Source organism: Schistocerca serialis, chromosome 1, assembly GCF_023864345.2.
Source record: "Schistocerca serialis cubense isolate TAMUIC-IGC-003099 chromosome 1, iqSchSeri2.2, whole genome shotgun sequence".
Classification (NCBI taxonomy): Eukaryota; Metazoa; Arthropoda; class Insecta; order Orthoptera; family Acrididae; genus Schistocerca; species Schistocerca serialis.
The window spans coordinates 257,050,016-257,075,747 of NC_064638.1; positions in this window are offsets into that span (position 1 = coordinate 257,050,016).

Consider the following 25,732-nt stretch of genomic DNA (forward strand, 5'->3'; position numbering starts at 1 on the left):
AACCGGAAGAATCGGCACAGCCTCCAGTACCCCGACCTTCCATCTGCCCGCCGTCCAGTTGCTCACTGCGAAGAAATTCCTGTACCAGCGTTCACAGAGCTTCCTAACATCGACGACGAGGCCACCACTGCAGACGAGGGAGGATATATAGCAGACGAGCAGTATGAAGCACAAGATGGTCGGCAGCTCTTTTCACAATGTGAGCTTAATGATCTTGTTCGGGATCTCAGCTTGTCGAAGACTTCATCCGAGCTGTTGGCCTCCAGACTCAAAGAGAAAAATCTACTTGGCGAGGACGCGCGTATCACTTTCTTTCGTAGAAGGCATGAGGACTACATGGGCTACTTCGGCCAGGAGGAAGACCTAGTGTACTGCCGAGATGTCGCCGGTCTTCGTGTTAAACTCGGGGCTCCTACATACGTTCCGAGAGATTGGCGACTCTTTATTGACAGCTGCAAGCGCTCTTTGAAGTGTGTGCTCCTCCACAACGGGAACGAGTTCGCCTCAATCCCTCTTGCTCACTCCACAACTCTCGTAGAGAAATATGAAGCAGTGAAGTACGTGCTCGACAAAATCCAATATGAGCAGCACCAATGGATCATCTGCGTCGACTTCAAGATGGTGAACTTTCTACTTGGTCAGCAGTCCGGGTTCACGAAATACCCATGCTTTATATGTATGTGGGACAGTCGAGACAGAGCCCAGCACTATGTAAAGAAAGTGTGGCCGCCACGAGAGCAGTTAGTACCTGGTGCGAGAAACATCATAAACGAACCTCTTGTTGACCGGGAGAAGATATTGATCCCACCGCTACACATGAAGCTTGGGTTAATGAAACAGTTCACGCGTGCTCTGGACAAGGATGGGAGGTGCTTCCACTACCTGTGCCGAGCCTTTCCGCGACTGACCATTGAGAAGCTGAAGGCCGGCATTTTCGATGGGCCACAGATACGGCAGCTCATAAAGGACACAGAGTTCGAAAACTCCATGAACACGTTAGAGTGCGCCGCGTGGAAATCGTTTGTGCAGGTGGTGAACAACTTCCTGGGGAACACGAAGGCAGCAAACCACGCCAGACTCATCAGCAGCATGATAGAGGCCTTTCAAAAGCTCGGGTGTTTGATGAGTATAAAGATGCACTTCCTGTACTCACACATGGAGAAGTTTCCTGAAAACCTTGGGGGCGATGAGCGACGAGCAGGGAGAAAGGTTCCATCAGGACATGCGCCAAATGGAGGATAGGTACCAGGGGAGGTGGGACGCAGTCATGATGGCGGACTACTGCTGGATGCTGAAGAGAGACAACCCAGCAGCTCCTCACAAACGGGAATCGAAGAAACGCCGATTCATGCCGTGAACTCTGAACTTTTGTGTCACGTAACGCTCATTGTTATACTAATATTATGATAAATATGCTTATTTAATTTGATGGAGTAAATAAAAACTTAATGAATTTGCATACGTTGACTTTTATTTCTTGAGGAAAACGGAAAAAATCTTCCGGGGTTTCTCAGCAGGTGATACAAAGAAATTTGTTTTTTTTACGAAAAATCGATTTTTAAAAATTTCTGTAGCAAAAAATCCTGACCTGATAGAACAAAACCAAGGTCATTTTCGGACTCAGGGCATCAAAATTAGTCTAATTCAGCGGGAAAACCCTAGACTTTTTTAAAAAAATATTTTTTTGTTGCCCAGTGTAATCATGTCTCACAGTGCAACTTCAAGTGGATAAAAAAAATGAAGATAAAGTTCATGGGTAAAGTTATGTCAGCAATGGTGGCAATTAGTGCAGTGGTATGATAATAATATTACGTTAAGTTGAATTTATCGCAAATAATGATTAAAAGATTTGAATTTATAGTAATCACCAATGACTGTTAACAACGCTCTCTCATTAACAATGATTACACACATCAAAAAAATTTTGCATCACCTCGGTTCCGAGGGTTCCGGAACCTGTAAAGAAAATTGGAATAGAGATCAACATAAACATCACTTCCGCCCTTTCTATTAATCCTGAAATCCACACATTGCATGTTGTTCAGCTATACAGCGAGATCATCAGAGGTGATGGTCCAGGTTGCTGTACACAACCGGTACATCTAATACCCAATAGTACGTCCTTTTGCGTTGATGCATGCCTGTATTCGTCGTGGCATACTATCCACAACTTCATCAAGGTACTGTTGGTCAAGATTGTCCCACACTTCTACAGCGATTCGGCTCAGATCCCTCAGAGTGGTTGGTGGCTCACGTCGTCGATAAACAGCCCTTTTCAATCTCTCCCAGGCATGTTTGATAGGGTTCATGTCTGGAGAACATGTTGGCCACTCCAGTCGAGCGATGTCGTTTTCCCGAAGGAAGTCCTTCACAAGATTTGCACGATTGAGGCGCCAATTGTCGTCCATGAAGACGAATGCTTCGCCAATATGCTCTCAATATGGTTGCACTATCGGTCGGAGGATGGCATTCTCGTATCGTACAGCCATTACGGCGCCTTCCATGAACACCAGGGGCGTACGTCGGCCCCAAATAATGCCACCAAAACAGCAGGGAACCTCCACCCCGCTGCAGTCGCTGGACAGTGTGTCTTAAGTCGTTCAGCCTGACCGGGTTGCCTCCAAACATGTCTCCGACGAATGCCTGCATATGTGACACTCATCGGTGAAGAGCACGTGATGCCAGTCCTGAGCGGACCATTCGGCATGTTGTTGAGCCCATCTGTACCGCGCTGCATGGTGTCGTCATTGCAAAGATGGACCTCGCCATGGACGTCAGGAATTGCGTTGCGCGTCATGCAGCCTATTGCACACAGTTTGAGTCATAACACGACATCCTGTGGCCTCACTAAAAGCGTTATTCGACACTGTGGCATTGCTGTCAGGGTTCCTCCGAGCCATAATCCGTAGGTAGCGGTCATCCGCTGCAGCAGTAGCCCTTGGACGGCCTGCGCGAGGCATGTCATCGACAGTTTCTCTCTTTGTATCTCCTTCATGTCCGAAAAACATCGCTTTGGTTCACTCTGAGACGCCTGGACACTTCCCTTGTTCAGAGCCCTTCCTGGCACAAAGTAATGATGTGGACGCGATCGAACCGTGGTATTGATGGTCTAGACATGGTTGAACTACAGAGAACACCACTTCCGTGGTGGAATGACTGGAACTGATCGTCTATCTGACCCCCTCCGTCTCATAGGCGCTGCTCATGCATGATTGTTTATATGTTTGGGCGGGTTTAGTGACATCTCTGACCAACCAAAGGGACTGTGTCTGTGGTACAGTACTCACAGTCAACGTCTATCTTCAGGTATTCTGGTTACCGGGGTGATACAAAACTTTTTTTCATGTGTGTATAAGTCACTTCGTGGAAATACGAGTTATAATGGATTATACTGTAAATGATGAAAGTATGTGAATGCAGCTTGCCGCTAACTTGGTGTAATGTCTCTCACACATAAACCTGTACAGTAAAGTAAGGGCCTCCTGTTTTATCTTTAGGCTGATCCGTGATAAGACAGGCAAACAATTATACTAATGGAGGATTCTGCGTATTTTCTCTAATTTCATTCGCTCTCTCTCTCTCTCTCTCTCTCTCTCTCTCTCTCTCTCTCTCTCTCTCTCTCTCTCTCTCTCTGTCCTTTATCTATATACAGTTTTAAATATAATATTTCATTACGTGAACTCAGCCCAGTAGAATCTCTGGTGGAGCCCTTCGTCTTAATATTCAGCGGCTGGCTTGCTGTAAAAGATCTTTATATCTATTATTATTGTTAAGCGCTGCATTCAGTTGGGAAAATCGATCGTTTGAACAATTCGTTCATTTTACGACAGATTTAGAATTTCAGATGTGTCCGAAGCCTTTTTGGACGATTTTATAAAATCTCGGTGATTGCAGGCTCTCTTCGTCACAACTGAAACTTCCCCACTAACTACAGGGCCAAGACAATCATCAATGATTCAGACAGAGAACTCATTCGTCATTCACTCTAGAATAAAAGGGTCACAAACCTTATTTCTGAGGAAAATTGTATATTCAATCCATCTCCATTACATGTTCCGTTTTCTGTTGATTCCCAGTCTTACTTAATTTGCGTTTACAATTTTTCTCTCTCTTCAAATAACCCGCTAGTGGCACAAACGTTAATAGCTCGCTTTAGCGAGAAGAAGAGCAAATATGTCTCTTTTTGCAACCCGACAATCTTCCAACAGATACTTCCGAAGCTGTCCTAGTTATCCCTCTATAATAACCCTGGAGAATACATATATGTATCTCTGTTATTCCAAAGAATAAACGTACTAGAAAAATACCTTGGCGTCGACGAGCTGTCGGCGCATGTATTACTAGAAAATCCTATCAGATACTTTTCAAAAGTGAATAAATGTGGATGATTTGATTGACCATTATTAATTATTGCGTGGTAGAGGGTAATTTTCCGTGGGGAGATTACAGAGTTTAACACTATTAGGGGAGACCGGGGCACGACAATTTAATACATCCCGTCTGTAGTACGAATAGTGCTTCCAAATGCTCCAACTGCCAATAACATAACCAGTGGATTCATGGTCAGTGGGATGAATCCCTTTAGTAAAAATATTTTTACCGACAGTGATTTAACGCCTTCCTTCACTTCGATAGGCCGAACACAGACACTGAAAGCAGTCCATCAACTCGAGCTGAGATAAACCCTGCGCCCCCCCACCTATCAGCATATTCTGGCTGTTCCTTCAACGTCCAAACACCATGAGAGGAAATTTCAGGGAAAAGGAAGAGAGTTTCCGACATAGTGACAGACACTCCATTAAAAATATCCCTCGAGGAAGAACAGGAAGGTGCAAAAGAAAGGAACGCGAGGGCATTGGAAAGAAAAATTATATCAAAGGCTTTTTTTTCAAAAAGTAAGTACTAGCAATGGTAGAATAAAATTAAATAAATCAACTGCAGTAGGCCTAAAACGCAAGAAGAAATTAAGGCAAGATGACGATGATGATGACGACGACGATGACGATGGGGAATATGAAGAGTCACTGTGCCTAAGGTGTCTCAAGCCTTCTTCATGCAGTCTACCTGGAGCAGAATGGATTCAGTCCACAAACTGCAGCCGTTGAGCTCATCAGACATGTGTGAAAAATAAAATTCGTGGACTATTTTATGAGTGTTATAACTGTGCTGATCCTTGGGATCTGGACAGTGATTGAAGTCGGTCAGCCGCTGTGGCCGAGCTGTTCTAGGCGTTTCATTCCGGAACCCCGCTGGTGCTACGGTCGCAGGTTCGAAAAATCTTGCCTCGGGCATGGATGTGTGTGATGTCCTTAGGTTAGTTAGGATAAAGTAGTTCTAAGTCCAGGGGCTGATGACCTCAGATGTTAAGTCCCATAGTGCTCAGAGCCATTTGAACCATTTCACTAAAATCAACTGGTTTGTATTAAGACACTGTAAATCCTAATAAGTTTAAGCTTTATCGTTGACATAGCAAAATGTTAAGCGTTTAACTCAATATACAACTTGATGTTATGTACATTAAACTATGTTTCTCGGTAACTATTAGTTTTATTTTCATTTCCTAAAGTTATAGTTGTTTAACTTATCAAAAGTTTACATGGGTCAACATGCCCCAGCCTCTGGGCCAACTTACCCCGATGTAAGCGCGGATGGGCCCACTTGGCATGTGTTCAATAATTAATTTTTAACTCGTTTTTTCAAGTTTCATAATTGTCATCCACATTCAGTGAGTCTTTTCTAAAATACAAAAATAATTTCATAAATTTAAATATGTAAAAATATAATTAAAAAAATATGGCCAACGTGCCCCTGTCTCCCTATCTTTGCAGATGACTATCTCACACATCGGTATTTATGCACAGACACTCACGTAGCTGTGTATGCGTAGGATTGCATCTTAAACGTTTCAAACAGTCAGATGGTCAGTGCATTCAAGTATTAAAAAGCTGGAAATCATTTGCACAAGAATTATAATTTACCTTATCTTTTAATAGTTTCTTATATGTGGTGCGGTACACAATAGACTTGTTAAATCGGTATCTGTGCTCCTGATTTACTTGTCTTGCCTGAAAACTAAAGTTCATATCCAGTAAAAATAGTCGCACAGTGTAATTGTGGATCTCGTACAGTTCACTCTATTGCCTACACCAGAAGAATATCAAAAAGGAGGCGGAGAAAGCTAAAACAGTGTGCAAACGTCGTGGAACGTAATTCGAGCAGCGATTACAGAAAAAAGGCAGATTTGTCCTCCCACTTTGAAAATGTCTCTCTGGACATAGAGAAAGGCCTAATTAATTTTATGTAACTGTATGGTTCAACGGACCTTTCCAAGTCTCAAACATCTATGCTATATACATGCAAACTGAAACGACATACGAGAACTTTTACAAGGACCAGGATTCGATCTTGGATCTGTTGCCACTACATAGATGCGCTAACCACTACGCCACCCTGGCACAGTGGCTTTCTGCAATTACACAATCTTAGCACGCCTCCTTCCTCAATCTAAATTTCCATTCACACCTCAGTCCACTTGGTATTCCCCGTGAAATCGAACAGCGTTGCAGAGGCTCTCCAATTTTAATAGAATAGCATCTTAGCATCGAACGAAACAGGGTATCAAACGTATGTGCTCTAATCAAATGAAACCATATGGTTCCAGAGGCCTTTTTAAGTCTCAAATGTGTATAGTGTATAAAGGGTATTTGTAAATTTCCTTTACGGACTTCTAGGACTTGTACAGGGGAATGAGTAGATAATATTTTCAATTGAAAGCCATGTCCGGAAACGTACCGTTTCCGCGCTGCAACAATTTAAAAACACGTTGGTGACCAAGTAATTGACTAGGCGTGAACCAGTACATCACTTGTTTTACAGTTCGACTGATTAATAGCCAAAGAAATTGTTCTTGTGCTCTCTGACGGGTTCTCTTGAAAGTGGTGTAGTACGGCCTCTTCGAATTCAGGAGTTCGGAGCCTCCTTGGAGCACCACAGTCACGTCCGTTGACGGTGAGGCTACCCCTTTCTCGAAGCCGTTGCGTAATTGCGCCGGAAAGGATATGCGATAGAGTCGTACATTGTGGAGAACGATCCAGATAAAGGCGACGACTACGAACTCTTCCACTACCGTGAGTTTCGCCATTCAGATGGATCATGTCAGTGTGCAAACGTGTCTTCATCCAAGTTGCTCTAACACTCAGTGACACGTAAATGGGGCTCGAACCAGGTCAGAGAGATAGGATGGATGTCAAATGATATTAGACGATCCGACCTACCTTGGCCCACCATGACAGCCATGTACCACACTTACCTAGTGAACACATACTGAAAGGGGTGCAGTGCGGAATCGGTACGTTTCCGGCCATAGATTCCTTTTCAAAATAATATGTTCTAACTCCCCTCCACAAGCCCTAGAAGTTGACAGCGGGAATTTCCGAACACCCTATGTATGCAGACTGAAGCGGCGAATGAAAACTTGTACCAAGGCCGGAATTAGAGCCCATGGGAATACCAAGTGGACTGAGGTGTGAATGAGAATTTTGATGTGGAGGGGAGCGTACTATATCACTTCGTGCAGTTGTGGAAATCCACCGTGCCCGGATGGCGTAGCGGTTAGCGCATCTGCCTAGGGAACAGAAGACCTGGTTCCAATTCCTGCCTTGGTAGAACTTTTCATTCATCGCTTCAGCCTGCATTAATTCCACTACTGGCCATTAAAATTGCTACACCATGAAGATGACGTACTACAGACGCGAAATTTAACCGACAACAAGAAGATGCTGTGATATGCAAATGATTGGCTTTTCAGAGAATTCACACAAGGTTGGCGCCGATGGCGACACCTACAACGTGCTGACATGAGGAAAGTTTCCAACCGATTTCTCATACACAAACAGCAGTTGACCGGCGTTGCCTGGTGAAACGTTGTTGTGATGCCTCGTGTAAGCAGAAGAAATGCGTATCATCACGTTTCCGACTTTGATAAAGGTCGGATTGTAGCCTATCGCGATTGCGGTTTATCGTATCGCTACACTGCTGCTCGCGTTGGTCGAGATCCAATGACTGTTAGCAGAATATGGAATCGATGGGTTCAGGAGGGTAATACGGAACGCCGCGCTGGATCCCAATGGCCTCGTATCACTACCAGTAGAGATGACAGGCATCATATCCGCATGGCTGTAACAGATCATGCAGCCACATCTCGATCCCTGAGTCAACAGATGGGGACGTTTGCATGACAACCACCATCTGCACGTACAGTTCGACGACGTTTGCAGCAGCATGGACTATCAGCTCGGAGACCATGGCTGTGGTTACCCTTGACGCTGCATCACAAACAGGAGCGCCTGCGATGGTGTACTCAACGACGAACCTGGGTGCACGAATGGCTAAACGTCATTTTTTCGGATGAATCCAGGTTCTGTTTACAGAATCACGATGGTCGCATCCGTGTTTGGCGACATCGCGGTGAACGCACATTGGAAGCGTGTATTCGTCATCGCCATACTGGCGTATCACCCCACGTGATGGTATGGGGTGCTATTGGTTAGACGTCTCGGTTACCTCTTGTTCGCATTGACGACACTTTGAACGGTGGACGTCACATTTCAGATGTGTTACGGCCCGTGGCTCTACCCGGAATTCGATCCCTGCGAAACCCTACATTTCAGCAGAATAACGCACGACTGCATGTTGCAGGTCCTGTACGGGTCTTTCTGGATACAGAAAATGTTCGACTGCTGCCCTGGTCTGCACATTCTCCAGATCTCTCACCAATTGAAAACGTCTGGTCAATGGTGGCCGAGCAACTGGCTCGTCAGAATACGCCAGTCACTACTCTTGATGAACTGTGGTACCGTGTTGAAGCTGCATGGGCAGCTGTACCTGTACACGCCATCCAAGCTCTGTTTGACTCAATGCCCGGGCGTATCAAGGTCGTTATTACGGCTAGAGGTGGTTGTTCTGGATACTGATTTCTCAGAATCTATGCACCCAAATTGCGTGAAAATGTAATCACATGTCAGTTCTAGTATAATATATTTGTCCAATGAATACCCGTTTATCATCTGCATTTCTTCTTGGTGTAGCAATTTTAATGGCCAGTAGTGTAATTTTTATGTTGATGTCACAGCAGTTGTGGGCATTCTGGAGTATCGATTTGATGCCTTTCGGTCAAGTTTCCATTTCCGTCGGGTTACTTTGTTACTTGCTTTGCTTGCTTGCCTTCTCAGCAAGCAGACACCGACTGCGTTCGGATCTAGAGCAGCCTCCAATGGCAGCCCACCTGGACTGATGCCTGTACGCTGACGGGCCATCGCGCTCGGCGCATCCCACGCGGCCGCGGCGTGTTGCTCCGACGGCGGCCGTCCATCGGTAAATAATCTCCGGGAGATGCTTTCACGCGCGCGGCCGCCCATAAAAATCACCGCCTGCCCGCCTCTGGCCGGCCGCTCACGTAGACGCCGCAAAAAAAGAGACGAGCACACGAAACGGTATGGGGGAAAAAAGCGCGCCGCTGAGCTGAACGCGATATCTTCCTCCGCGCTGCGGGTAATAACGCCGCGGGACCTTCTTATTGTTCTCGAATAATTGTCCTTTACAGCGATCAGGGCAGAGGCGGCGGCCGCGGCGGTGGCGGCGGAGGCGGAGGCGGAGGAGGCGGCTGTGGCGCGAGGTGGCAATGGCACCGGCCGGTTCAGCGACCCGCACCCGGGCCCGCGGGGACATCCGTTCCCACGGCCGCCGCCTCCCGGGGCACTCCTCGCCAGGGGGTTGGGTTCGAGGCCCGCCGCTGCCGTGGTCACGCTCGCTCGCTGCTGTGACCTGAGGCTGTCTTCCTCTTAATTCTACCGCCCTGTTCTGCTCATTACATAACAACATCCGGAACATCGCATGTGGTCAGTGGATTTTCTGGTAGTCACGAGATTATTTAGATACTTACCAGGTGTAACGGTATTAAACGAGAGTTAAGATACAAATGTGTCAATAGGGAACATTTGTTGTGAACGAGCCTTAATTTTTTTTTGTTTGGTTGGTATGAAATCTGTCAAAGATATTTAGTATACATCAAGTCATGGAACAAACAACATCATATGTTTTCATCGTGTTAAAAATGTCGAATTTTGTACCAGAAAGTGATGATTTGCGGAATCTGAGCAGTTCTCTTAGGTTGTTCGCAGATGATGCTGTAATTTACCGTCTAGTAAGGTCATCCGAAGACCAGTATCAGTTGCAAAGCAATTTAGAAAACATTGCTGTATGGTGTGGCGGGTGGCAGTTGACGCTAAATAACGAAAAGTGTGAGGTGATCCACATGAGTTCCAAAAGAAATCCGTTGGAATTCGATTACTTGATAAATAGTACAATTCTCAAGGCTGTCAATTCAACTGAGTACCTGGGTGCTAAAATTACGAACAACTTCAGTTGGAAAGACCACATAGATAATATTGTGGGGAAGGCGAGCCAAAGGTTGCGTTTCATTGGCAGGACACTTAGAAGATGCAACAAGTCCACTAAAGAGACAGCTTACACTACACTCGTTCGTCCTCTGTTAGAATATTGCTGCGCGGTGTGGGATCCTTACCAGGTGGGATTGACGGAAGACATCGAAAGAGTGCAAAAAAGGGCAGCTCGTTTTGTATTATCACGTAATAGGGGAGAGAGTGTGGCAGATATGATACGCGAGTTGGGATGGAAGTCATTAAAGCAAAGGCGTTTTTCGTCGCGGCGAAATCTATTTACGAAATTTCTGTCACCAACTTTCTCTTCCGAATGCGAAAAAATTTTGTTGAGCCCAACCTACATAGGTAGGAATGATCATCAAAATAAAATAAGAGAAATCAGAGCTCGAACAGAAAGGTTTAGGTGTTCGTTTTTCCCGCGCGCTGTTCGGGAGTGGAATGGTAGAGAGATAGTATGATCGTGGTTCGATGAACCCTCTGCCAAGCACTTAAATGTGAATTGCAGAGTAATCAAGTAGATGTAGATGTAGATGAAGCATTAATTTTTTGTTTTCATTTGAATAAAAGTGCTGCAGAGTCGCATCGAATGCTTATAGAGGCATATGGTGATCATGCTCTATCAGAAGCAACATGCAGAAGATGGTTTCAACGGTTCAGGAATAATGATTTTGATGTAAGAAATGAAGAACGTGGAAGACCACCAAAAAAGTTCGAAGACGCTGACTTGGAAGCAATATTGGATGAAGATGATGCTTTGACTCATAAGCAAATGGCAGCAATGCTAAATGTTGCACGACAAACAATTTCTGACCGTTCGAAAGCTGTGGGAAAGATCCAAAAGTGTGGAAAATGGGTGCCACATGAATTGAATGAAAGACAGATGGAAAACCGAAAAACCATTCGTCAGATTTTGCTTCAAAGACACGAAAGAAAATCAGTTTTGCATCGAATTGTTACTGGCGATGAAAAATGGATTTATTTTAAGAATCCTAAACGGGAAAAATCATGGGTTAATCCGGGACAACCATCAACATCGACTGCAAAACCAGATCGATTCGGCAAGAAGACAATGCTCTGTGTTTGGTGGGATCAGCAAGGTGTGATGTATCATGAGCTTCGCCGGCCGCGGTGGTCTCGCGGTTCTAGGCGCGCAGTCCGGAACCGCGCGACTGCTACGGTCGCAGGTTCGAATCCTGCCTCGGGCATGGATGTGTGTGATGTCCTTAGGTTAGTTAGGTTTAAGTAGTTCTAAGTTCTAGGGGACTGATGACCACAGCTGTTAAGTCCCATAGTGCTCAGAGCCATTTGAACCATCATGAGCTTCTAAAATCCGGTGAAACTGTGAATACTAATCGCTACAGACAACAAATGATCAATTTGAACTATGCATTGATCGAAAAAAGACCAGAATGGGCCAGAAGACATGTCAAAGTAATTCTTTTACACGACAATGCACCTGCACACAAAGGAAAACTGGTTCAGCATACAATCAAAACACTTGGCTGGGAGCTGCTACCCCACCCGCCGTATTCACCAGACTTGGCCCCCTTCCGACTACCATTTGTTTTGATCAATGGGACGCGCATTGGCTGAGGAACACTTTGATTCCTACGAAGAAGTCGAAAATTGGGTGTCTGGTTGGTTTGCTTCAAAAGACGAACATTTCTATTGGCCTGGTGTCCACAAATTGCCAGAAAGGTGGTCAAAATGTATAGAAAGCAATGTTCAGTACTTTGAATAAAATGTTTTTACTTTTCAATTCAAAATTAGTGTTTCATTTTCACAAATAAACGCCCATTTCATACCGGTACACCTGCTACCTCCTCCACGGCCCACTTGCATTGCTTCTCGTGATTACGCGGAACGAGTGAATTTACGTTTCATTTACTGCATAACCGATTTAACCGATTTCAGGTCTGCCTGTTATGCAAACAACAGCCTTTCATAGAAACTCAAATACGTTTAAGATCCTTGTGCAATTGTCATTGGGTACTTGATGGATTGTGTACGATCTTCTGTATATCACTGTGCAGTAGGAGATTGTAATATTCCGTTTATAAATAGCAGTTCTCATATTATCCAGTTTCAATTCTTGTTGAAATGCGCACTCAGACACAATACATATTTTAGTGGAAACCTATAACTCCCCCTCTCCGACCGAGAAGAGTTACACTGGAAGAGCAAATTACTTGAGAATGAAAATACGTGCAATCATTCTTCCCTGCAAGGATAACAGGCTCACAATTTCTAATTCACGGCCGTGACAATATTAGTTATTACAAGCTGTCCAGTTTTATGCGCTTGGACATCGGACTTCGTAGTGAAATAATGGGTGAGGGCTCTGAAACCTTTTGCTACCATTAGCAGTGATCTGTATGACATGTACAAAATGGTTGATAATTCTTCGTTGGCAAGCCGTTATTCCGGAAAGTGTTGCAAGTGCTTACAGAAATTACTCCTCTGGTTCCTCAGCTATGAAAATTGTGATTATTACTCTTAAAATAAACAGACATACACCATTAATGCAATTATTATTAACTAAGGATTGCAAATGTATACATAAACAATGGCCAAGGCAAGAGAGAGTAGGTTAGCCGAAACAGAAGAAAAAGCAGAATGGTGCCTAAACAACTTACAAAAATTCAAAAGTAACGTTTTGTTGATTTTTATGAGGCTTTCGAAATGTGGTGCTACAGAAGAATGCTGAAGATTAGATGGGTAGATCACATAACTAAAGAGGAGGTATTGAATAGAACTGGAGAGAAGATAAATTTGTGGTACAACTTGACTAGAAGAAGGGATCGGCTAGTAGGGCATATTCTGAGGCATCAAGGGATCACCAATTTAGTACTGGAGGGCAGCGTAGAGTGTAAAAATCGTAGAGGGAGACCAAGAGATGAATACACTAAACAGATTCACAAGGATGTAGGTTGCAGTAGGTACTGGGAGATGAAGAAGCTTTCACAGGATAGAGTAGCATGCAGAGTTGCATCAAACCAGTCTCTGGACTGAAGACCACAACAACAACAACAACGATTTATATTTAAGTTTGGATTCTCTGGCCACGTGTATAATAAGTCATTCAATAGTACATTCCTAATAACATTTATAACACAAAATATATACAGCTCTACGAATCATTTGTCGTACCATTTCAAACTTCACTCGAATGTAATACTTTTTCATCTTAACTCTGAGGTAAAGTAAGATAGTGTTACTAGCCAGTGAAGGTCAACAAAAATATATATATTGGTTTCGCGTGTATTTAAGAAACAAATGAGATTGGAGATGAAAACCTACCAACCAATATACAATAATGTACAGAATGTCCTACACAACCAACAATGCAGAAAATAAATTAGAGCTGAATAAAAGTACCTACTGACGATGTCACAAAAGTGCCGAAATATGTTTGGGTTTCTATAAAACGCATTTGTCTACTTTACAGATGGACCTGAAATCCAGCAAAATTTTAATAACTACACCACACGTTATGAAGCCCGTGAATTCATCTTGAGGTTCTTCTTACAGTTCATTCATTAGTTTTTCGTCCGTTTCTGTGCAAACACTTCTCAAATTACGGCAATTAGTTAGTTATGTATTCCATTGATCCTATTTACCACAAAAATATTTTCGATAAGGATAGAAGCTGAAGTAATGTGTCAAAATTTGTGCCAACGCTGGGACTTGCATCCCGGGTCTCCCGTTTGCAAAGCTAATGTTTTTTCCACCAGATCACATCAGCATTATAGCTGACGCAGCCACGGACTATCTCGTCTAATGCCCTCCGCAACACAAACTTCAACTCACACCTCAACCCATTTAACAGAAACATGTTGATGAGGTGATCCCGGCGGAGGTTCGAGTCCTCCCTCGGGCATGGGTGTGTGTGTGTTTTTTGTCCTTAGGATAATTTAGGTTCAGTAGTGTCTAAGCTTAGGGACTGATGACCTTAGCAGTTAAGTCCATAAGATTTCACACACATTTGAACAACATGTTGATGAGGGATGTGTTGTTTGGACAAAATACAGGGTGTTTCAAAATGAACATACCGGTTTTAAGGCGTTGTAGCATTTATTACGTTCAACTGATAATTGTAAAAAATACACCAAATGAAAGAGCAACTCAAACAGTTTTGTTTGTATACCTGTGCGCAATGGGAAGAGTATGGAATGACAAAGTGTGACTGAAAAACGTGATGAACGAGTGCGAATCTTTCACGCTTAGCCCCAAGAAATATCCTCGCGGAAAGTTTATGAGCTTTTCTTTTTCGGTGAATCAACTGTAACTTATGTTTCTTATCTTGATGTGCTACAGCTATGGCCCGCGCCTCAATGGGAAGAAGCTAAACAACACACCTTTATTTGGGAGCAAGATGGTGCGCCGCCTCACTGGCATAACTCAGTACGCGACTGGCCAAATAACGTTGTATACGACCGGAGGATTGGACGCAAGGGGCCGGTTGATACGGTATTTTATGCGTGACCTCCACGTTCACACACGATCTGAGGCGGTCATGCGTATGTGCCTCCGATACCAGCTGATCAATCGGACTTTAGAAACAGTGCTATTGCAACAGTTTCTCCTGACACATTTATCAAGGTTTCGGAACAACTCGTCTATCGACTCGATGTTTGATGGGTGTTCACACTCAATAATTGTAAAAAAAACTGTTTGTGTTTCTCTTTCACCTGGTGTATAATTTATAAGTGCAAGGTGAATGTAATATGTGCTACAAAGCCTTAACACCCGTATATTCATTTTGAAACACCCTGTATAACATGTAACAAAGATGAAAAAAATTTATTTGGCTACATGATGGCCATTTACACGTTTTTAGTGTTCTGTACCTCATCCGTAAAAACGGAAACCTTATATGATCACTTATTAGCCTGTCTGTCTGTCCGACTGTGAAGATCTATTTATCCCAGGAACGGGTCGAGGTATCAAATTGAAATTTATGACGATGTAAATAATTTACGCTTCCAAGTTAATACAATCAAAAGATAAGCCCACATGTGTCACATATTTGTATACTTGCAAGCTCATACATCAAAACCTGTAGATGAACTGCCTACACACAATTCGAGCCTGGTGGTCTGGAGGTCATGGGATCGAATCTCGATCTGAACGTGGATTTTCCACTCATCATTTCAACGTAGCCTTTACCTATCAATGCGGTGAGGAATCGCCAGAGTCCACACGTGGTTTGGATGCCACGTAATACTGTAGGAACCTTACGCCGACTGGATAACTGCGGCGCGCCAGGGACATGCATGCCGCCGAAGGACGTTCCAATATAAAGTCGTGTAGACTTAGCGAATGCAAAGTAATATACAATACTAACACCGGTGCCGGCCGAAGTGGCCGAGCGGTTCTAGGCGCTACAGTCTGGAATCGCGCGACCGCTACGGTCGCAGGTTCGAATCCTGCCTCTGGCATAGATGTGTGTGATGTCCTTAGGTTAGTTAGGTTTAAGTAGTTCTAAGTTCTAGGGGACTGATGACCTTAGAAGTTAAGTCCCATAGTGATCAGAGCCATTTGGACCATTTTGAACTAACACCGGTAGCACCACAGGCGGACGCTGGACTTCAATACCAAGTCCTGTACCCTTGGTGGTGTCTGTAAGTGGCATTTGTATCTACTCTTTCCTGTCTTCTTTTTGTTCTCTTCTAAAAATATGCCATAAATTTATAATTTCCTGTTGCCTAATTCATGTATTTTTCATTAAAAAGTAAGTATAATTTCTGTAAGTAAACGAAAAGCAGACAAAAAGCGCCATCTATCACAAAGCGAAAAAAGCGGTCCAACTAAAAGATTCATATTTCTTTACGTACTACACGAATATGTAATAAAAAATGGGGGTTCCTATTTAGAAAAACGCAGTTGATATCCATTTGACCTGTGGCGGCGCCATCTAGCGGGACAACCATAGCGCCATCTGGTTTCCCCCTTCAAGCTAGACGAGTTTCGCTCTTTGTAGTTTTTTCGTTTGACCCTTATTTCGACGACAAGCGATCCCAAATTACTCTATTCGTTTCATCAATATGTATTCACAGAGATAGTGAAACATAATGAACAATCTAGTAATCCAGCAGCGCCTGAGCCACGCTTCTATGTGGTTGTAGCTCGTAGCCCAGGTTAGAGCGGTGCTGTCGCTGTTGCAGTACTGGTTATTCTTCATGTTTCGCTGTCCCTTTCAGTAGATATCGAGAAAACGAATGTCGCACTAGACTAATCTGGGACAGAACCGTCGAATGGGCACGTAAAATTCCGATTTAAAAATCATTTTCTTTGTAACGGTTGGAAATCGACTCTTTTCGTCGACACTGGGCGTCGCATAAAAGACGTGACGAGCGGCATTTGTTTGTGCTGACTCCAGCAACATCTCACAAAAACGGAACTGCAAATATCTGCTGAAACACCAGAGAAATTGCGTCTGCCAAATCTTAGGAGAAAAATCCAGTATATGTACCTGTATATATAGGGTGTAACAGGTATAAGTGTAGATATTTTTATACGTGGGACCTTAATATATCCACAAATTAGAAGGTTTGTAGTTCTTTTCCCTGTGTCGAATAGCCTTACCACCAACATGTGACGAACCTGCATGGTCATAACTGCACCACTAAGTGGACTGTACCTGCCAGTATAGACTAACCACTTTGCATCCACATATCCACACATCAGCACCTGGCCTGCTGCCCAGTAGAAAATAAGCATTAATGACTTGCTCTTGCCACGCATGTTCGGAGGTACTAACCAATTTAAAAGCATTAAACTTACAATAACCGTAATTATTAGCCTGCAAATGATGTAAATAATGATGTAATGTTGTTCAGCACAGTGTCCTCAATCACTTATAGAAACGTCAACCTTCATACACTTTGTTTGCCCTGCGCATATATATATAGGGTGTCCCAGGTATCTTGTCCACCCAAAACATCTCCGGAACAATAACAGCTTTTGGAAAACGACTTTCACCGGTATCAATGTAGGGCTGTGGCCCATGAATGTACATATTTGGAAACATTCTAAAACGAAAGCATATGTGTTTTTAACACAAACTTATGTTTTTTTTAAATGGACCTCCTATATTTTTTCTTCAGCAATCCGTAGCATGACAAAGCACAAACACAATGGCGTTGATTGCATCGCAATATTCCCGTTACATCCCGAGATATTGAGACGCGAAGTTGACGCTTGAAACACCCGACATGCGTTGCTAGCGCACGTCCTGAGGCTCAGGCGTGAACCCCATGCTGCCCGTAATCGCGATGTGATTGACATGCGTAATCACACCTCCATACTTATCAAGAGGTCCGAAACGAATAATACAGTCTGCTGCCATCCTGCTGCGATTACGGGCAGCATGGGGTTCACGCCTGAGCCTCAGAACGTGCGCTAGCAGCGCATGTCGGGTGTTTCAAGCGTCAACTTCGCGTCTCAATATCTCGGGATGTAATGGGAATATTGCGATGCAATCAACGCCACAGTGTATGTGCTTTGTCATGCTACGGTTTGCTGAAGAAAAAATATAGGAGGTCCATTTAAAAAAACATAAGTTTGTGTTAAAAAACATATATGCTTTCGTTTTAGAATGTTTCCAAATATGTACACTCATGGGCCCCAGCCCTACATTGATACCGGTGAAAGTCGTTTTCCAAAAGCTGTTATTGTTCCAGAGATATTTTGGGTGGACAAGATAGCTGGGACACCCTGCATATATATATATATATATATATATATATAAGAGTATGAAAAGAGTATGAAAGTAGATGTTTCTATTATTAGTTAGGGACACTGTGCTGAACAACATTACATCAGTATTTACATCATTTGCAGACTACTAATTACAGTTATTATAAGTTGAATGCTTTTAGGTTGGTTTGTACCTACAATCATGTTTGTGTGTGTGTGCGTGAGTGTGTGTGTGTGTGTGTTGGGCAATGGACTAAATTATCCCAGGAGTAAATTAAGATTGGTTCCAAAATATTTCCAGCTGTCAGTTATGACCAAGGTTTCGGAAGCTTTCGGTTCTAAGGGACACACCAGGACTGGTGAAGCCTTCCCATTTATTCCTAATTGGAAACTGCTTCCGCTCCAATACCAGCTCTCCTGAACTGGACTCCGTAATGGGCCGGGTCTCTGAAAGTGCGCTCTAGCATTTGGAATGAGGAGTGTAAGCAAAATGTATTGAATGCAACAAGTTTGCATTTTGAACTTCCTAAACATGTGGTATTATCAAAATCACTAAATGTTACAAGTTAAGGCTATAAATGTGAAGGAGAAAAATCATTTACAGTCATGGCAGATAAGCTGCCACTGATAAATGCTGCGTAACACTTCGCCATAGCGAACAAACAGCCGCCTGATGCTATGCGAACTTCACGTGCTCTCTGTCGCAAACACGGGCAAAGTGTTTCCGTATTTTCAGAGCCGTAGATGTGATTAATATTTCTGCGCCGCATTGGGACGGTGGGTACCCCGAGATTGCGTCCAAAAGTGTCAAAGCGGTCATTAAGCCGCAGAGCAAACACGGAGGAAGAGCAAACTGATAAACCTGCGCAAGTTGTGCGCATTTTCGGCGGTCGTCCCGAAACGATTATCGAATGAAGTATTACTTACACGAGTGGGACGCGCCGCCCATCGGGCAGCGCAAATACGTTTAGCTTAAACGGCGGCGCACTTGCCCGCGGATCGCTGTGTACAGCAAACAGTGGCGGCGGCCCGCTGAAAGGGCGCTCTGTTATTCGCAAACATTCGTCAGTCAGTGGCCGCGGGCATGTCATCACTGCGGGTCGCCTGCAAATGCGGCCGCGCCTCTGTGCAAATTAGGGCCGCGGAAAACTCGCCGGCCGCGTCCGGCGCCACCGGCTAAATTGGATGCCTCCTGCTGCACGTCACGTCTTCAAAAATGGTTCAAATGGCTCTGAGCACTATGGGACTTAACATCTGTGGTCATCAGTCCCCTACAACTTAGAACTACTTAAACCTAACTAACTGAAGGACATCACACACATCCATGCCCGAGGCAGGATTCGAACCTGCGGCCGTAGCGGTCACGCGTTCCAGACTGGAGCGCCTAGAACCGCACGGCCACACCGGCCGGAACGTCACTTCTTGTCTTTCCAAGTGGAAATTTCCTGTGCGCTGCAGGTGTTTTTAAATTGGATCACAGATGAAAATCAAATATAGATATGCAGATATATCGCCTAAGGTGGCGAGCTATTTGGTTTATTTGAACAGTTTCGCTCATCAGACCGCGATGTGAGGTGGTGGCTGGACCTATCCCTAAGATGCTACAGATCCGATGCCCGGTGGCCTATAATGAAGGAAAGCTCGCCGTAAGATTATGCTAGATTAAGAGAAACAATTTCGTGCAATGAATAAAGCCTTATTATACGAGGGTTGCCCATAAAATAATGCGTCGCATTTTTTTCTTGAACGATTATTTATTGGAGATAATGAGAATGGTGTTTTATCTACACACCCGGTTTTTTCACGTAATCTCAATCCCATTCTATGGCCTTCCTCCACCGCGAAATAAGGGCGTCTATGTCCTATCGGTACCAATCCATGACGTGGTGGAGGAGCCATTGCTTCACTGTGTGAATAACCTAATCGTCCTCAAAATGCCGGATCGCAATGCATCTGTCCTCGCTAATGACATCAGCTCGCTGCAACATGTCAGCTGTGACAGCCGTGAATGGTCTCCCCGACCACTGCAAATGGTCGAGGTCCGCCAAATCGACTTCTGATGACCTCAACCTCCTTGCCCAGCGACTAATTGTACTTTTGTCGACAGCAGATGCTCCGTAGACTTTCCACAAGCGTTTGTGAATATTGCCTGTGATATCGATAGCTACGATGCCACAACGTAGTTCAGCTCTGCTAGGTTGGCACTACGAGAGACACCGACGACAGCACCCTGTAGTTGGCGCTGCCGAGGTCTACGAGCTCCGCGACTGCTTCAGCCCATTTGATCAGGTGCAGCCAGCCAGGACACTTCGCTTCAACTTCGCACCACCTTGAAAGTTATGTAATATGTTTCCGTATGTTTATCCACTAGTAAAGGTGTTTTAACTGTAATTGCACTACCGAGAGATTAGTACCTTTTCCTGTTCCTGTTCCTTACCCACGCGCCGCTTCCCAGGCGGGATCCAAAATTCCCCACAGTTTCTTTCTTTGTATGAGAAATTCAGTTATGGCATCATCTACAGACGCAATTTTGAAACTGTCATGCAGCTACGCTATATGTCGGAAGTGACGGGAACTTGGCGCTCTCACTCAGGAGACTTCAAATAATACATACGTAACGTTTCGCATTGGTGGCATTGTTTTCGGCTGAGGAAAAAATGCCGTGCGTTACATTCTAGGCAATCCTCGTACGGAAATTACTAGCGGTGGTCCAATTAATAACTGTTAACGAAGTGTAGAAGCATAGGGAACAGATTTCGAGGTAAGCGATTCACTTGGGGACTTCTTCAGTTCAGAACCCAGTATGTTGTCTTTGACGGCGAGTATTCATCAGGAACAAAGATATCACCAAGGAGTGCCAAGGGAAGTATGAAAGGACCGCTGTTTTTTCTATACACATAAACGATCTGATCGACAGGGTCAGCAGCAATTTGCTGTTGTTTGCTGACGATGCTGTGGTGTACGGCAAAGGTGTTGTCGTTCAGTGACTGTAGGACCATACAAGATGACTTACACAAAAATTTCTAGTTGCTCTAAAAAATGTAAGTTAATATGGATGAGTACAAAAGCAAACCCTTACTGTTCGAATGCAGCATTAGTACTCGTAGTTTGCTACCCGATACCGTCACGTCGCTCAAATATTTAGAAATAGTCGACTTCGGTTTATTGGGAGAATTTTATGAAAGTGTGATTCAACCGCAAAGGAGACCACACGTAGGACACTACTGCGTCCCTTTGTTAAGAGCTGTTCGAGTATTTGGTTAGCACACTGGACTCGCATTCGGGAGGACGACGGTTCAATCCTGTCTCTAGCCATCCTGAGTTAGGTTTTCCGAGATTTCCCTAAATCGTTTCAGGCAATGCCGGGATGGTTCCTTTGAAAGGGCACGGCCGATTTCCTTCCCAATCCTTCCCTAACCCGAGCTTGCGCTCCGTCTCTAATGACCTCGTTGTCGCCGGAACGTTACACACTAACCACCACCAGTATTTGGTATCCGCTGTCAGAAGGCAATCAGTGCATATGCGGGAAAACTGGTTCCCCAAAACAATTCCGTTTGAAATGAATTAGATATAGGTATTTAGGTAAGAACAGGGGACACATAACAGCAACTACAGTATACGAACTGAGGAAACCAGACATGGACACAAATGAAAATATACGCTAACAACATCTGCAAAGCAAAACATGGCATATATAAACAGATTCACTCAGTACAGAAGGCGCAGAAGACAAAGACAGGTCGACAGAGAGGGTTTGAGTAGCTCCAGCACGCGTGATATTGAGAACACTTACACAACGCAGATACTGAAAACACATACAACATTAAACACAAAAAACATACACGACATATATCGTGAACATGAATCTAATTAAAAATAGAATAGTCCTTGGATACATATTTTTCTAGAATTCACTTTAAATCTGTGTCAATCATTGTAAAGTAATAGTATAAATGAACACATCACTGTAAAATTAAAAATATGAATGTAATATAAATGCATTAAAACGTAAAATACATACACAGCAGTAAATGAAGCAACGTTAATATAATAAAGTGATACATCATAGATATTATGAAATATATACAAAATGAATAAGTACACTACTCAAAGAGACCCTTTTTATTACACAAATATTTTTTTTGCAAGATTACTAATTAGATTATGTGTGGCTTGTTAATTCTTACTACAGGCACGTAAGATCCGTATATAATTAGATTACGTCGTGGCTGTCTATTGCTCCAAATCCACGCAAAATTTATTTAATTACTAAAATAGTAGTAGTAGTTGTCGGATTAAAGGAAGGCAGAGGCCGGGTGCTAGATTTGTTTGAACAACACACAAGTGTTCGGTACTCCAATGTGAATCACTGCACTATAAAGAAAATTGAGAGAACAGGCAGTTGAGGCTGACTGCGGAACTATTCTGCTGCTGCCAACGTACATTTCGCATAAGAACCAGATTAAAAGAGATTAGGGTTTGTACAGAGGTACATAGACAATCGTTTTCCTTCGTTTTGTTTATGAGTGGAACAGGAAAGGAAATGTCTAGTAGTGGTACTGGGTACCCTCTGCCATACTCCAGATGGTGGCTTGAGAGTACGTATGTAGATCTAGATTAGACATGAAAGTGTGGGTACCACGCCTCACGCAGATATTTTAATTAAGGAACCCATCAAACAGCAGAAGGAAACTAGTGGTCACTAAAACAATTTGGTTTATTGTCATAAGCATAAAACAAATAGACTGTAAATACGAACTTGAGCCTTGGTTGGGTTCATGAAACCGCAATATGTAACTTTGTCATGAGTACAGCCAATAACCGCCAAAATAGTTAATGAACTGAAGAAATAGTTCCACGAAAGCAAGGGCGAACACCGGTACTTTCTCCGAAGCGCATAATGGGTGCAACTAGCTGTCACCGGTTATTAAATCGGCACAATGAAACCTGATGCAAATTTGCGTCCTCCTCACCACAGTGGCTGCATCAGGGGCCCATGCTTGCCACTCGTATGCTCTGTGAGCTTGGAATACGGCTACAGTAGCAGCTGCAAATTCTGAGTCCAGCTTGGCCTCTAAAAACGCTCTCAGTGGGAAACACCCCTCTCATCATATACCTTCTACGGCTGCCGAAAGTTTGTTTCCGATGGCATCTCTGACACAAGTGTCCTGACTTAAGTCTATGAAACTCAGCTCGTTCTGTCTGCATCGGAATCTCGCTGCCTAATTGGAGCAGCCCTTATAAGTTCCTAGCAATAATAATTTTATATCCAGTTTAGCTTGTGGATTCTGTCACGCTTAATCAATGAGATATAGCATGGGGAAGAAGGCAGAAAATCTCTCCCACTACAAGGCAGATTTCCAGCCACGGCCAGCCAAAAGCTTCACACATTTCACAAGCACGAACTCTTCCCTTCTACCGAAATAATTACTATGAGCCAAGCACAGAAGCCTTTACTACGATTCCTTCATGGCACAACAGAAATCAGTGACTGGTCCCATGCTCTGATTCTCTGTGTTTTTACGTGGTCTTCAGATCTTATCTAGGTAAAGAGAATTCGTTTCTGTTTATTGCACAATGCAGTTTTTGTGGTACACAGCACAGCTTCTTCAATGCTCGTGCTATGTGGATATGACAAACTACCGTTCACTGTTCTATACCTCCCTGGAAATGGCTTTCAGCACCAAACAACTTAACGACGTTCTTGTTCTCCTACGTGAACTGTCCTTTTGTGACCCATCTTAAAAAAAAATTATGCAAAAATGACAGGTCACCCTCACCGTATTAAGGGGGAAAGGAAACGAAGAAGTAAATAGTTGCGCAGCCATTGGCAGTAGCGAATATTGTTCGCAGTTTTTATACAGCATTAATTATTTGAGTTTGCTGACTACGGCGATCTCAATATTAAGTTAGAAAATAAATTACATGACAGTTTGATCATAAACTGGCACATAACAGTGAACATCGTCAGGTATTCATTGCCCTGGGGGCAGCTTCTCAGAGACTTCCTGGCAGATTAAAACTGGGCACCAGACTGGAACTCAAAGGTGCAAAATTTGTCTTTCACTTGCAACTGCACTACTCCAGCACAACGAACGACATCCCCACAGAGCTTCACTTCCACCAATACCTCTCTTCTACCTTCAAATTTCACAATTCAGCTACGTACCTGGCGGGACCAGCACTTCTGGGGTACTGCAAGGTACGCAGTACAAATATTCGTATGTGCTGGAAATCTGCGATGACCTGCCTTCGCCCATTTAACACGCATACATCGGGTCATCCTTCCAGTGCATCTGCATTTAGGTTCTATTACTGTCATAATAAAGTCTCACACTCAAGTCTTCTCCCTGATCCGCTTCAGGGTTTTTCCTTATCCCCTAGTAGCTCTGTACATTGCTCGCTGAGCTATCCACAGTTTTTGAATGGTTTTCGCATTGTAATTCAGTGTTTCACTTCAAACACACACAGATTGTAAAATTTTCCATTGAGATACGTAGGTAGCTTAGTTTCCAAAATTGCAATAATTCTTCAGGATAGTAATACTTTATGATATACAGGATGAACTGCATAAGACATGAGCGTTTCAAACTAAGTCCCATAGTGCTTAGAGCCATATACCTGGATCCTCGGACGAGTTTAAGACTGCAGTCGTTCAAAATAGGAGTCCAGTGTCTTACTGCAGCAGCATCTCGCACTGTTTCAAACTACGATGCTGCACTAAGATAGAGGATGCGTAATCTCATCCTGAAAGCATTTTAATCGCTAAACCGAAAGATACAGGTCTGAATACACATCTGTCGCATAGTTGTAACCTATCAGTAAGTTTCAGTTACATGAACTTACTCATCCTTGCTGTGGCTGACCCTACCATCTTGCTTGCAAACTTCCGAGACGTTGGCGCCGACTGTAATGGCAAACATTAAAATGTAAGACATACGGTGAAATTACTGTCGGTATGAGACGGTAACCTATTAAGCATTCAATTTCTTTAAACAAGAAAAATTTTGGATGTGATTTGGAGGAACTGCGTAATGTGTTTTTTGTTACCCTAAGCAAATGTTGATTTTATTGCCAATATAATTATGCAGATCATTTCTGTTAATACGTATTTGACTCGTTCCCATTGAAGTAAGAAACAAGGACACAGCTCTCTTCTGTTAGAAAGGCATTCATACCTTATCTCCTAATCTCTGTGGGCTTAGTCATTAGGAACTAAGGTACTTCGCGCTGCAACTCTAGTCAAAAATAAGAAGCAAATCATTAGCTCTCCTTTGTGTCGAAAAACAGAGGTTGTGGGAATGTAAACACTTGTACATTCGAGCCCCTCAGAACTTTCGAGACACTAATGGCCTGGTAGATTTACGCCTCCGTAAAAAAAAAAAAAAAAAAAAAAAAAAAAAAACCCTTTCCTATGTTCACAGGGCTTATATAAATCCCCTCTTCTCGTAGTAGAGACTAGAGACATCGTCTAAATGCAGCTTCATCTTGCGACCGGGTGGCGTTACGAGTCCTCAGGAATCCGAGAGCGGCGAAGACGGTAGCTTTAGGAACGCCTCCCGAGGACATGT